We start from the raw sequence: 16868 nt of genomic DNA, 5'->3' as shown, positions 1-16868 counted from the left end.
AAAGGATTTTTAGGTGTCTACAGTACCAACTTAATCTTTCGGTTGTTCTTCTGTCAAATACCATAGAGGACATCAAACATGCTATGTTCACATCAATGACAACTCAGTCATGAATGTAACATATTGTCATCAAACTAATCTTCCAATATTGCCAATCTTCCAACAAAAAATTGGTAAAAAATGTCCTCCTTTGTTAGTGAGAACATTGGCAAGAAATTTGACCAAGTTTGGTCAAAATTTTGACCAATTCTGATCCTTGATCGACCAAGATGCCAAACCTATGATGACATCTTGGTCAATATGTTGGTAAAAAATTTGACCAAGTTTGGTCAAAATTTTGACTAATGCATACAAATATTGGTTAAAATTTTGACCAACATGCTTTGTTTAAAAAAAATAAAAATGGTTTAAAGATGATTCCAGAAAAAAAGTGAGATTTATCCATGATATGGAGCCCGCTATGGATGTCACTAGAATTAACTCTTTCTTGGACACATTGGGTACTTACAGAAGTTCATAAATAACTTTACATAAAATTCCTAATGGTTGGATAAGTTGACTCGAAATGACAAGCCATACACATGGGAGATTGCACAAGGAGAGGCTTTGAGGAGCTCAAGCTAGGCAAGTGTGTATGCCCATTTTGGCATATCTAAATTAGAACAAGGGTTTCTATGTTCATGTGGATGCCTCTAATCATGCTATCAGTATCACACTAATACTGGTAGGGGATGATGGGCTAGATCATCCAATCTACTTTGCAAGTAAATTATTATCAAAAGTGGAGAAAAACTATAGAACACTAGAGAGGGAATTCCTTGGGATGGTGTACACAATGAAAAAGTTCTTTCATTATCTATTTTCAATCTTGTTCACATTTTATGTGGACTACTAGCCATGTACCTATTGAATAAACTTATTATTCAAGGAAGGGTCAATGGGTAGCTCTTTCTACACTAGGAGTTAACCTTTATGATATTCTATGAATAGGGAGATGCCATATAATTGTGGATCAGTTGTCACATATCACATCTGGTGAATCGATAATCACATGGCTCCAAGTGGTTAGCAATCACATGGCTTCTCCCTATTCATAGGATGATCATAATAGTTGACTTCTCAGGTAGAAAGAGATACCCATTGACCCTTCCTTGAATAATAATTTTGTTCAACAAGCACATGAATGGCCAGTTGTCCACATAAAATGTGAACAAGATTGAAAATAGATAATGACATAACTTTTCCATTGTGTACACCATCCCAAGGACTTCACTCTCTAGTGTTCTATAGTTTTTCTCCACTTTTGATAATAATTTTTTTGCAAAGTAGATTGGATAATCTAGCCCATGGTCCCCTACTAGTATTAGTGTGAAACTGATAGCATAATTAGAGGCATCCACATAAACATAGAAATCCTTGTCCCAATTTAGATATACCAAAATGGGCATACACACTAGCCTTGTTTGAGCTCCTTGAAGGCCTCTCCTTGTGCAATCTCCCATGTTATGGCTTGTCATTTCAAGTCAACTTATCCAACCAATAGGATTTTTATGCAAAGTTCTTAATGAACTTCTAGAAGTATCTTATGTTTCCAAGAAAGAGTTAAGTCCAATGACATCCATAAGGGGCTCCATATCAAGGATAAATCTCACTTTTCTAGGATCATCTTCAATCCAATCTTACACAAAATGATTTTCTCACTTGGGAAATTATTATGCCAATTCCAATTTCAGATGGTTAAGCCAAATTCACAATATTGCAGAAGTTATTTAGTTTTCAATGATTATATGTTTATTTTATTTTCATATATTCTGTATTTGTTCTGCACATACTTGCATGATATCAATACAATGTTGTGCCTTCTATAGCTTTGAAATATTGTCCAGATCATCATAATTAAGAGTTTCAATGTCTACCATATCATCATCAACATCTTCTACCTCCTCATTGCATCATCATTCTCATGGTCCTACCATTACACAACTTAAATAAGAAAATTTGAAACTTCATATCAAGCACTATTATTATTTCAAGCTTACATGGGAAAAATGAAAATCAATCATTACCTTGTGTCGATGTCTAAAAAATTAGCTAGCATTTAGTATTTACTATTTTATCTAGAACAAAACTTATAAAAGTTGAACTAGACTTACACTAAGTGACATATCATTGTCAGAGAAGTTGTATTCTAAAGCAATATCCTAAAGTCCTCTTCCTATCACCTGCATGTCTTGCCTAGTTAAAACCCACAATCCCTTGTAACATCAATTCATCATTCCCATAATATCTCATACCAAAATGTATTGTGCCCTTCAATTGTAATAACTCATTGTATCTACCTTGACCATTAATAACCCATTGTATCTACCTAAATATCTCATCACAAAATGTATATCAAGTCGAGTATTAAAGGATGCATTGAGGTTGATAAATTGCCACTATAACCAAATAATCTTTCAAATAAAAATGCAACTCAACATAAAACTTTAGATTCATTTTTGTTAGATTTTTTCTTATAGAGTTCAAGTAAAGTTTTATTAAATATGGATACAGTGGATACCACTCCTTTATCAAAGATGGTGATGCTAATAATGGATGAATTGGAGGAAATCACCAACCTCAAGGTTTAGTTCTCTATAGTGATTAAAGAAAAACTTATCTAAAGGAAGAACATTACTATCTCCAAATAGTAAGTAAAGATACTTAAGAGTCTCACCCGAGAAGAAAATCTCCATTTTATCTCTTCTTGGAGGTGGAAAAATAGTCACATGATTTAGTGAACTATATACACCAGAATCAACTTTAGTGTGAGACTCAAAAGCTTGAAATTTTTTCCAACCCCATTCCAGATACCTATGCCAAATAGAAAGAGAGTAAGATAACAAAATCAATCTTGATTCCCATAAAGTAAAATATATATTATGATAATACAATTACCAAAAGACTGAGATTCAAGAAACAAAAGAACAAGAAATTTGTATCACGAGAAAGAGCTGTAAAAATGAGAATATGTACAGGTATATTAAAAGTGAGGTAATACTGAAAAATGATGTATTTTCTACCAAACTAAATCCTTATAATTAAAATGATGAAACTATAAAAAATCTATATGGTTTACAGTGCATGGGTTGTACTGTGAACATACATTACTGGTTACACCAATCTACTTCATAGAACAATTTTCCATTTCCTTAGTCATTTGGTTGTTTGTTTCTCTGGGCTAATTGCATTTGTTCCCTTTCTATGGAGATAAACTCAACTTTCTACTTAAGTAATTTCCATCATTCCATTTTAAGGTTTAGTAGTTTGGGTCATTTTACAATTTTGTTCTAGAGTTATATAGAGACAATTTAATATAACTTACAGGGTATTACATTGGCTTAGAATCTGGCACTTTTCTTAGGAAAGGAAACATAACATGGAAAAGATAAATTAGATCAGTCCAAGGTTGAACACAGAGGACCCATGTTACAATTAATGGGAAAGATTTAGCTTAGTGTGTTAAATCTAGAATTGTAACAAGGAAAGATGATTCTTTGTCTATGCACGCAAAATTAGAGATGCTCAATATCCTTCTTTTTATGTTTCTATATTACCCTCTAGTTTACAAGTATTAACATAAGATGCATTATTTTAAATGAAATGGAATATCAATTCAAAGACTATTTCTATCATGACTACTAGATGTGTATTGTATGTCACAATACGAAATAGTGTGGCATGTTCTCTCGAACAAAACATATTGTGGTTGTTTGGGGGAAGAAATCATTCAAATGAATGCTCTTCTTTGTAAAAACCTCTCATTTGGAAGTTATCAATTTAGGACCTGGCATGGTAATGGGTTTTAAAAGACCATCTAGCTATAATGAATTCCCTTTCTTTGGCAATAAAGATTTAAGTTAACTTGTATTGGCACCTCCAACCTTTACCTCAGAGATTTGACTACTTCTAAAGCTAAACCAAACAATGGATATATGGTGACATGATGGAGTTTGGTGCTAAGACAAACATGTTGGCTCCAATTTCCTATATAGTAAAATAAAATGAGTACACCCATTATTTAGCATTGTAATATAGGATATCATTTTTTAGAAACTCTTGCCATGATAAAATAATCAAGAAGCATAGAAAGGTCAAATACACTGATGAATTGGAAAATAATGATTCAAAAAAGATGTAAAAATTAGATGTTGTAACATGTAGTAGGATAAAATTAATATTGATAAACATCTTACTTGGGATCTTGAGTTATGTGGTGCAACATAAACAATCACTCCAAAGTCTCAAGTCATAGAAGGTTATTGCAGTTTGCATATTTAATTATTATGTCATCCAGGAACTTAGAAATTTTATTCCCTCCTTGTAATCCATCTTCATAAAATTCTTGTTTCAAAAGTTTCAAATTCATAATTATACCCTCAAAAAAAGCTACAGAAAAAATGAGTAGTAAGAAAAATAATAAAATGTATTTGATGCAGGTTATTAATTCTTCCAAAGTAGCTCACCTATGTATGAAAATGAACAACTTCTGGTGCCAAACCAGCTAGTAGTTGTTACAAAATATATCTCATAACAAGTCTTCATGATAGCCTCTGCAACCTTCAAGTTTTCTATGTACTTGATAGTCATTAAACCTTCTTCCATTGCCCTCTATTTTTCCAAGCCTCTAGTTGGCCCAAGTACAAGGGTGCTAGGTAGGAAATGTACCTTCAAATACAATTACAGGAAAAATTGTTGGGTTCTAATAGAAATAGATGATCAATGTAACATGAAACATGAGAAAATAAATCATTTACCTAATTCTTAAGTTCTTAAAAATGATGATGAAAGCATGACATTAGTTCAATTAGGAATCAAGTAAATAGACGGTAATCAACTCTTCCATCAATTCAATTAGATTGTATAAATCATTCAAACATCAAATAGGACAAGAGAATAAAGTCATAAGAAAGATAGCCGAAATAGGAGAAAATAATAAAATCATAAGAAAGGCAATCATACTTACAATATTGACTATATGTATTTTAGACTTACAATGTTAAGTACATATTGAGCTATGGATTTACATAAACAATAGATAATTTTGTTTGCATCTCCACAACTTTGATTTAATATGCATTTCATAATTATCTATCATAGTATCACTGATATATTATTGGTTTAGGAATGGTTTAGTATAGGAGATATGTATGAGAAACTATATGTAGAGGACTGGTGATGAGGTCACCTTCTAAGCATGCCACCTCACAGTATATGACCAAGGAGTCCCAAGGGGAAAATGGGGACAAAGGGGATTGCATTTGGGCTTAGGAAGGATGCACATCCTAGGTGCTCTTGGACATCCCCAAGGACCAAATGAGGACAAAGTGGATTGCCTTTGGGATAGGGAAGGATGGACATCCTAGGCACCTTGTTGTCAATAATCCTCATGACCTCTATCATGGAAAATAAATGCATAAGGATGTTCAACCATTGTAAGTAAGAAAAAGGTTGCAAGAATGAGGAGAATGGTGACATAATACCTCATTGGATACCCCCCTCATATGGATAGAAATGACCACATGAGGCCACAAGGGATGGTATATCCACTCTTGGGCCTAGGGTAAATGGTCTTTAGGGCACCCTATCTTATCTCTTATACGGTTGAGGTGTCTTAAAATTGATTTAAACAATATCACGATTTGATTTACATTTCCAATATACACTTATTTCTAACTGAAGAAATCTACTTATGAATTTTATAATGATTGTTAACTTTCTTGCAAAGTGATAGGTATCTCCAAAACCTACTTGTTTTAATAAAAAACATATCAAATTGTAACTCATAATTTGGGGATATTACAATTATAAGGGCATTTAAGATTTGATAAAAAAATGAGCATTAATTTATTAAGTTGTAATGATTGAAGTATTTTTAAAACCCTTGGTGAATGCTAAAAAACATTGCAAGAATAACACATTAATGAAGCTTCAAATAGGTAAATATATACATATAATTATGCTTTGAATTTTTTTTCATTCTTTCACGACAAATTATGAAGCCTCCACAATTAATACACATCACTGTTGCATTAATACATATGTAGGATAAATTGTCATTGGTGTAAAAGTGGTTGTTGATGTCAAAGAATATCAAAGCTCAAGCAAGATCTACGAAGATGGAGATGAAAATGTCAAACAATTTTGAAAATCAATTAATTTTTTTATGCTTGTCTAGGTAGACCTTCATTGGTTATTGTGTAGCTTGGGTGAGAATAATTTAAAAATAAGATCTACAATTAGATACTAGTTGACCTCTTTGGAGTTGATTAGAAATGTAAATAACCTCTATATGTAATGAGCAGACCCCTCTTTATGTGGTGTCCATGTTAAGAGGTTTCTAAAATAACAACAAAAAACACCTTTCTGTTGTCAACCTCCCTAATGGATTGCTCAATTTTGGTATGAAAAGGTGCATATTAATAAATGATGCCACCCCATGAAAAGTCATTTGTCCTTCTAAATAGTTGCCCTCTTTAAGGTGATATTAGATGAGGGAATTTGGAAATTTTTGTAAGCAAGCAATTTTCAATTATCCTTTTGTACATGAGTAGATCTGGAGCAATTAAAATTAGATTTTAATAGCAAACCCAAGAGGAGACTTTGTTTAGATTTAAGGAAGAGTTTGTGAAGGATTTAAAAAAGATCTGAAAGAAACTTATAGTAGCGATCTAAAGAAGATTTATTTACAAATTTGAAGATATTTATAGCAGATTTGTGAACAAGTATAAAGCAGACTTGTGAGAAAATATATAGCATATTTTTAAGCAAAATTCAAGGCTAGCTTTTAGCAAATATTGAAGGAGTTTTATTTTCAATATCACCTAATTTTTTTTTAAGAAATATGATATTCCACTTAAGAAAGAAAAAATAATGAATAATAGAATCAATGGAAAGTGCATTTTGGTGTAACTTTATATAACAAGAAATGACCTCTTCAAGTATCTTTTCCTGCAAACAAAATCAAAGCTAAACAAAAAGATATATTAAATGTCTTTACCATTTATAGCCAGAACCATAACATAAAGGCAGTAGTAACCCAATGCCATTGAAGCTTCACCATCACTCCATTTTTTCCATATAATAGTCTCACAAGGATATAAGAGTTGAAACACAGAGTGAACAACTAGACTTCCTAAAAGATATAACTAGAAAAACTAATGATTTTGCAACAAAGAAGACCATAATAGTTTGTATTAAATAGATCAAACATTGAATTAGTTTAAATATGTAATAATGCCCAAGAAACAAAGACAACTAAAAGAATATATATTGCTCTAAGAAATTTCATTGCAACGACCAAGAAAAATAGCTAATTGGCTTCAAGTGTGTTAACTGTCTTCAAGATGTGTATGCAAAATAGTTTTAATCCATAATAGAAAAATTTGGTGTTATAACAATTGGTCCTAGATGGATCTTCCATGGTCATTGAGAAATAAAAAGGCCAAGGTATTTTTTAGTGGCTAATATTCGTGAATTGGCTAATTTTAGAAATTTTTGGTTGGTAATTTGGCTAATAATTTAAGATTTAATGCAACCTAAATTGCCATATTTAAAAAAAATTTAGCTCTAAAATATTTAAAATCGTTCAATAATTTATTTTATTAATTAATTTATATTCAAATATTTTCCATAATATTTGATATATGATTAGCTTTGATTCAGCTAAATATTATATATTATTGGAGAAATTAAAATTAATTCATCAATAATTAGCATAATTATTAGTTACTTTAGGGATATATCACCAATATTTAGTTTGCACTATTGATTGAAAATATAATGTAATGATCCTCACAATATTCTATGAGTTAAAAAATATTCAATTTTCATTTGTAACATTCTATGGTGATTAATGATATTTCTATTATTATTAAGATTCACCAATATTTTCTATACAAAAATTATGATTCCAAAATAATCGCCAATATAAATATTATTTAAAATAAAAAATTGAAAGATTCAGGAATAGATTTTTTTTTTTTTTTTTTCAAAATAATTAAAGATTCACCAATTTTTCTATCTTTTTTTTGGAGGGGGTTTCTTAAAGATTACCTTGAAAAAGACCAATATGTTGTATCGCTGCCCTTAGACAACTTCCACAATAGAGGAAGATGATCTTGTAAATTCTATGGAGACAAGACAACTTGCTATTAGACAAGTAAATTTATTAATGGTGTGTCAAGTTGCTTGCCTATTTTCTCTACAAGACCATATATGCCTACATCAAGAATCATATACTTACTATTGTAAACTTTAATAAATAGACAACATTTAGGAACTTAGTGTATTGGACGTCATTTCCTTCTTTTGGCCTCTACCACCATTTGCTAGCTTGCAATCTTTTGTATCATTCTTCTCATTATCACTCCCTCTTCTCTTGTGACCCCTACCAACACCTCTTATCTTAGGTTGGGGAACTTTTTCATCACCATTCTTATTTGAGCCTTACTTTTCCATGATATAATTAGAAGACTAGTATACGACAACTACAATAATTCTTCTAAAATAAGAAAAATAAAATAAAGAGGGCAAAATCTTCACCTCATCTTCCAATACAGATATTGGTGAATTAACATCTCCTTCAACCTTGGTAGCCACAACATTAAAAATTTTCAAAATCTGCATGAGGAAATGGAAATTAATCCCAAAACAATCAAAAGAAGGCAAAATCACAACCATCAAAATATGGGGTTTGTACTTTGTACATAGAATAAACTAGAAAAATGAATGCACATGCATCCTTTTAGCTATGATTAATCATGAAAGACAATATAAGTAATACTTATTATCAACATACAAACACCTTAGAAAATAATTTAATTACAAAATCTTTGTCTAAGACCATGAATTTTGGAATACAACAAATACCAAAGTAAATGCCTTGATTACAAGTCTAACCTTGAATGTAGCTACATTTATCAAATATTTCATTGTTGAAGTAAATCCCATGGTAACTATCAAGAATGCCAACGAGATTGTAGCTAAAGTGACAAGCTTGATAATATTTCCAAACAAGTTAACAATGTCAAAATTATCACAGCTCTAGTAGCAAGTTTAATAACATTTGCCAAACTAGGACCTTATTGCACATTAGGATATTTATAATTCCTAATGCTCAAACAAATTTCATAATAATAATCAAGAATACCAATAAATTATAACTTTGGTTGAAGCTCAATGTCACAATAAATGCAATATCAAGACATGTGCCTCTATTGCATACCTATGCTTTTAGGAAAGTACATGAACACACTATCGGAACCAAGTAAATCATCTTCTTAAGGTTTAGAAAAAGTGTTCCAAAAATTCCTTGTCAAGTTTACATGTTATATCTATTTTTGGTGAGCACAAGGGCACTATCTAATGATAGATCATTAATTTTACAAAATTATTTGTATTGGGGATAGTTAATTCTATCCCTAGAAGTGTTTGGAGTAATGTCAATGATAAGAATCTTCCTCCTTAGCTACTTAGACTTTGTTGGGCTTGGCACTTTTCATGTTTATTTGTCATTGCTCTAAACTTTGTCCAAATAGACCTTATGCATGTTAAAATATTTTACAAATAATATGTTAGATACACCTCACAACTAAGATACCATTTATATATTGAAGCCTATTTAGAATAACAAGCAGGCTTTATATTTATCACATCCTCAGGGTAAATTCCCAAAAGAATAGTGAAGGAAATGTTACCCAACACTCTGATTAAGCTGGTATATTGGAAAAGATGTATCACCTCTAAGGAAATATTGGCAATTCAACCTTATCAAATTGAAGAGATATAGGTGTAGAAAAATTTAGCTTTCAACAAACTGAATTGGAGTCCCTTGAAGATGCTACATCAAACTTTAGGTGCATGACACTCAAAAATTGAAGCTACATGCTTTAACATTTATGTTAACCACATTCAAATAGGTATAATGCTTCAAGTTATTCATCATTTAGCAAGAAACTAAGCATAAGATATCAACTAAGAATAGCTCAAATAAAAAAGAGTTCATTATTTTCAAAGATTCATTGAAAATATTCTGAATTAAAGAGGCTAGAAAATCTAGTAATGTTATTCTTGACTACAACTTTAATGTTAAGGTTGGGGACGTCGGTTTAGCCTGGATGTTGGAGCACAATAATTTATCTTAGATTACAATTGCAACTGGAACCCTCAGTTACCTAGCTGTCAAGTGTATGATGACAGGAAGAACAAGCCCTAAATCAGATGTTTATAGTTTTGGGGCTATGGCCTTGGAAACTACTACAAGAGAGAGAGTAGAAGATGTGAGCTTGCAAGAGCATCATATGAGACTTGTGGAGTGGGTATGATATCGCTATAGTCAAGGCAAAGTTTTTGGATGTTGTAGATATAAAGCTAAATGGGGAGTTTGAGAAGGCTAGAATGGAACAATTGGTAGGGATAGGGTTGTGGTGCTCCCATCTAGATCCAGCTACAAGACCCAAAAATGAGGCAAGTGGTAAAGTTGTTCAAGCTGGAAGATCAAGTACCTAATCCTCCTTTAGAGATTCATACTTATACCATAGATTTTCATCCGACCATTCTAGACCTACAATAAATGAAATTGATTAATTAAAGGTATGTTAGTTTGAGCTTCACTTGGTTTTGAGAATAATTTAATAATCTTTACTTAACAAGGACAACCATATGAAGGTGGAAGATCATCTGGCCTCAACCCCCCCTACCCCAACATCAATCTAAATTCCCCATTATCATCTAATTACATACTTCATTCATTCATTCATCTATTAATGAACTATAACATTGAATAAATACAATCACATGACATTCATTAATATGATATAAAATTTATTAATACAAAATGTTAATCAAGACTTCATTAACACAAAAAATATTAATTAACATGACATAAAAATTAATATTAATATGCAACATTCATAGATAATTACTTAAAGCAACGTTCTTTCATTATACAACAATGTTTATCAAACAAGGTTTATCAAAGAGCATTTTTTAAAAATCATTTCTTCTTTTTGTTTTTCTTAGCTTTCTTAAGGAAAAGGCTGATAGGAGCATCAATATCTTCCTCATTATCCTCCTCTTGTGGCACATGTAATGTCAAATTGTGATGCCTCCTCCTATTTTGAGGAGCATGAGGCTGTTGCACCAAAGTGGGCTCAATTGCAATAACAAGTAAATAGGTTAAATTAGGATACTCTTTTTGTTTTTTTTTTACTGTAACCAGTAGAACATAATATACATTTTTCTTACCTAATAATGCCACATCATGTAAAATAACATTTTGATATGTTGCCACCTTAACATGCAGAACACTTTGAACATGCTTGACTTGTTCACCACGATGTTTCACATGCTCTAAAATATTCAAAAAAAGGTTACATGTCAAATTACACTTGAAGATGTTAAAATTGTATTCATAATTACATAATTAATTTCCAATAGAAAATTAATACCTCCACCTCTATGATGCACATCATGTCCTTCATTACATGTAGGTTCTATGATAGGATTTGAAGGCTATAGTGAAATGTTATGTAGTCAATTTATGTTGGAAACTAACACCAAAAAAAGAAATTGCTCAATTGTTCAATTTGATTTACTTTTCATATGACCAATTTACCTATGTCTCATTTGGTGCACTAGATTCTTGGGTATGACTTTCAGATTCTTGGCATAGGCATGTAACCATGACTTTATAACCTTCCTTTAAGGATTTTTTTTATATTCATCCATGGGCTCTATTGAATTTTGTGCCCTACTTTTTTTTCTTAATATCGTTAGTTTTGTATGTATGATTTGATTAAACAATTTTTTTTACAACATTATATAATTTTTTTAATATGAAATTTGATCACTGCTACTTACAAGTTGAGAGTGAAGATTCATATAGTCACTAGAGCAAAGTTTGTGTTGGCCAACCTTTTGTAGTCTCTCTTTTTTAGCTTTTGATGTGTCCCATAGTCTATGAAAAGTTTGAAACATATTAGATGATATATTTAGAAAGATCACTAATTAGTGCATGATTACATTCTACTTAATACTATCATGACATACCTTCTTTTTTCCTTTTTCGTTCTATTTCCTTTATCACGTAGCCGTTTATCTTTTGCATCTTCTATTATTTCATTTCACTCCATTGGTGGAATCATAGGAGGATGATCGTACTTTGGGTTATCCTTTATACCCCTTTTGTACTAGTCCCTCACAGTCTTTATATGTTTGGATGCTCTTTTGAGAAGTAGGCCATTGTCAAAATTTTTTTTTTCCATAAAGGTCATCGAAAGATGTAATGAGCTGATTTTTTTAATTTAGGACCCTCTTCATTCCATCTTTTAAAGTAAAATAATTTTTTTAGATCAATAACTTTAATATGGTACAATAAATGGAAGAACAGAAAAATATTGTAGCAATGATATGAAACTATGTACCTTTTATGCATTGTGGGTCCAAATAGCTTCAATTTCATTTCAAAAAGATGATCATAGAAAACATCATTTCCTACAAAAAATCATGGAATTATCAGTCCTAAATGAGTCATGTATAAGTAAACTACAATTGCACTACAAATAACAACACTTTTAAAGCACCTAGAAGCTTTGGTAATTTTAACTTGAAACATAGTTTTCTTGTTTAGCAAAAATGTCCCCATAAATGAACTAGTACTAGTTACATGGGCTACTCCAGGAAATGGTTCAGCTTCAGTAGTACTAGTCTTTGTTGTTCTATCAATTGTAGGTGTATCTATTAGTGCATAAAATAGGTCCATGTGTATAAAATCCACCCAACAAAAAAGACAATGCATGATTAGCACATTCAAAATATAGAAAAACAAAGTTTTACTAGTTGTACTTGGTATAGTCAAATATGTATATAAGATCCTTTTTGCCAACAATGCAGTCAACAATATCAGAGGGATGACTGAAGGAGGCATCCACACTTCATCATGAGCTAAAGAATAAATTGTTAGCAAAGACATATGCAATGGATAAAGATCAAATGTGATACTAGCTAGAAGCATCCAAAAATCAAAGTTAAGTGTTATAAATGTTGATGAAAAAAAATAATGTTTCTCTAGTAAGGCCACAATCTTCTATTATTACTCATATTGTTTCACATGTAGCCCGTGAACTTCATTTATCGATTCTTTCATTTGGAGCAAAAAATCCAACTCTCTCATCATATTAGTATGGAATGATTGGTTTCTATGGGAGAAATGGATAGCTTCTTATTGTGGTTGCATATACAAATGATATGTATGGAATGATAATAGTTGTAGCCATGATTGGTTTCTATGGCTGGAAAGATATAATTCTCACATTTCATTCTTTAGTGCACTAGAGTTAATTTGCATATGCATACTAGGCTTATCTTTGTATAATTGCAGTAGTGCAAAAATTTGATGCAGGAATGTAGTGCACAACTATTGCACTCTTTCTTCTCATAGGAGTTATTTTATGGACTTTGGAACATAATTCAAATTGTGATTTTCAAGAAAGTCCAAAGGAGCAAGCAACATTGTTAGCAAAGACATTTGTAACATTGTTTGTTTTTATTTGCAATGGATAAAGATCAAAGTTAAGTATTATAATATTGTAAAGAGAAAGTGTAATTTACATGAAGGTTATGTGCTACAACCCTCACCATATTGACCACATGGTCTCACAGGTGTCACAAAATCTTGTAAGAACACATAATATTTTAGATCATGATCCATAAGATATTATAAAATATAAACATCTATTTAACTTTTATTAGTGCCTAAGATTAATTATGGCTTACCTTCAAAGAATTGACTCTAAGTATCAATTCTTCTTTCAGTGCCTTTGTCTCCTCAGTTATTGTTTTGTTGAGAAAAAGGTTAAGAATTTCATCACTATTTTTTTTTAATAAGATTACATGCCATGAATATAGGGTTAGCGCTACACACAATGTCATCTACAAATGATGCCTAAGTTTTAGATTGTATTTGATCTGCTATCATTTTTACTTTTCCCTATAAATAAGTATCAAGTTGTGACATCAATATCAGTAAAATTACATCAAAATAACTCCAAAGCCATAAAGAAAATAACATAACAATATGACATTTGTTTCTATATAATTTGTACAATTACACTAATTAAGGTTTACCTTCACTAAAGAAGGTGTGCGAGATGGTACAATCTCACTTGTGCCTTGTGGTATATCCATTTACCCTATGATAAAAGATTAGTAATTCTTAGCAATCAATAGAAAAATGAAAGTAATAGAATTACCAAAAAAAAAATAAAATAAAATAGTATATTGTATATCTGAGTCATTATTAATTGGAGGCAATTGGTTTAAATATTTTACTTACTAGTCCCATGATAGGGAATTTTTTTTGTATATACATGATTCAAATTGTAATCTATCAAAAGATCCGCCCCTACACTTATTGATTTCATCGCACATACAAAAATATGATTTCCCTTGCGTGCCTCGAATATATAATTCAGCCACATATTAGTTGACGTAGGTCAAAAAGTATTTATAAATCTTGTAATATTCCTTGTTACTTTTGTCCTTCCATCAATATACATAGAAATCCTTTTTACTTTGATCATTTTCTTTGCATTGTATATAATTTGGTGATAATGCATACCTACACATACTTTTTTTATATTGCATAATCCACATCTAATTGTTGTAAATGTAACAAGGTGCTACATACTCCATCAATTCAAAAACATTATTATAACTAACCTTTATGCCATCCATGGAAAATAGGTCCATCGAAAATAGGCCCAAACCATGTAATCTAGAAGGAGCTATGTGATATATCCTTTGATTAACATAAAAATTATTGTTAACTAGAGGTAGTTCCTTGGGTACGTATTCTTTCTAAAGATGTGTGTACCTTAAGGGAACCTTCCTATCTCCTTCACTCTCATTATCATAAGAACATGACCCCCCCCCCCCCCCCCACCAAAGCAAGAAAAAAACACATTCGTTTATTGAATTTTCTTCTAATATTTTGACCTCTAGTTGATCTCCCTATTTTAGACCTACTATATGTCTTACTTTTAGGGATAAATTTGAGAAACCCCTCCTGAGAAAAATATGTAAAATTCTAGTGAATTAAACATTAAATCATTAAATATGCAGGAAAAAATTCTAATCGAGGGCAATTTTTTCATTTGAGGCAAGGGAGAAAATTATTCTCTATTGGCAAAATTTTCCTTTTTGTATCAACATTTAATAATAATTGTGGCAAATTAAAATTATTTTTTTGGTATGCAAAAAAATGTAGGTGATTTATTTTATCAATCATAAACATTTTCATAATGTAAGAGATGAATTAATTATTTCATATAACACAAAATATTAATATAGTTTGATAATTTGTCATTTTCCAAAGAGAGATTATGTAAATTTTTGGTGAATTTATAGAGTTGCAAGTGGTCCATGGCCCACATGCCAAGTGTACACTATACACTGTACTTGTAGTATGCCAATCCATTAAGATTTAATTAATAATGTGCCCTTTTTTATTGCCAACTTGGTCATCATCACGTTTAATGTTATCATTTTTATGGTGAAAAGAATTAATTTGGATTGTTGATGTAATATAGATCAATGGCTTCAACTCTATTTCGGGTCTAATTTTAAAAGACATACCATAAAGTCTAAATCTTCCCAGAATTAGGACACATGTTCCAAAGACCAAAACATAAAGTAGTTGGCTAAACATGGATAGTTGGAGACACACGTTAGTAAAATGGTAGGCAATGCTCAACCTGAGGGAAAATATTATTTTATTTTAAGGGTGAAATAACATTGTCCAATAAGAAAACATTAGGGAAATGCTGGCAATTTTTTTAAAATAATTGTGTTCTAAATGTAGATTACATTGGTGATTGGACCAGGATTTGGACCAATTATGTGTAAACTAATGAGTGATTAGCCTTGGATTTTAACCCAAATTATTTAATATCTTGGTGACATGGTTGAACCCATATGTAGGTTTTATTAGCCAAATTGTGATTTCTCAAAGAGACATAATAGCCAATTGGTGAAGATTCGCCATTAAAAAAATCACTAATTTTTGTCTTCTATTCTTGTATTTTCCTCACTTGTGGAAGATAGATTAGACAAATACCTATTTGGTGATACCTACAATCTATAAAATGAGAGATATACTAGGACTAGATTTTATGTTGACGATAAAGAGAAGATATGCAAATAAAAAATTGTATTTATAGGGTCTATTGACTTATACATGTCGATCCATGTGACTGTGCAAGATCTTAGTCAAAGGCATTAAATAGCCTACATATGTAAATCGTTTATCTTAAGTTAGCCAAAAATTACATGATATATATGCTACAAATTATGTAGAAGAAAAAAATAATGCGATGCATTTATCAAAATCATTGTATATTTTTTAATTCCTTACATCTACTTTATGTGTGGTAGTTGTGCAATATCATTGTATATACTCCATGAGAGTAGAGTTCATCACATAATAATTTAATTATAAAAACATACAAGTTAAAAAAATTTCTATAAATAAATCATGACCCCATCATACTTGACATTGATCATATGTCGACATACATTTCATTGATAATGTCATTGATCATCATCATCACCATCTTTGTACTTGTCAGTTTGATCATTGTCATCACCACCGCCATCTTCATCAGCATCATCATCATCTTCATCACCATTATCATGACCATCATCACCTTGATCATCACTATCTTTATTAGTATGATCATGATCATGATCATCATCACCATCACTATCATTGTCAGCATCACCAGTGTCATCATTATAATTCTTCTTTTAAATTATTGTGTAATAGTCTT

The sequence above is a fragment of the Cupressus sempervirens genome, chromosome 5 (assembly GCF_028749045.1).
Source record: "Cupressus sempervirens isolate cs-2001-9-10 chromosome 5, ASM2874904v1, whole genome shotgun sequence".
Taxonomy (NCBI): domain Eukaryota; kingdom Viridiplantae; phylum Streptophyta; class Pinopsida; order Cupressales; family Cupressaceae; genus Cupressus; species Cupressus sempervirens.
Note: the sequence above shows the minus strand (reverse complement) of the source record.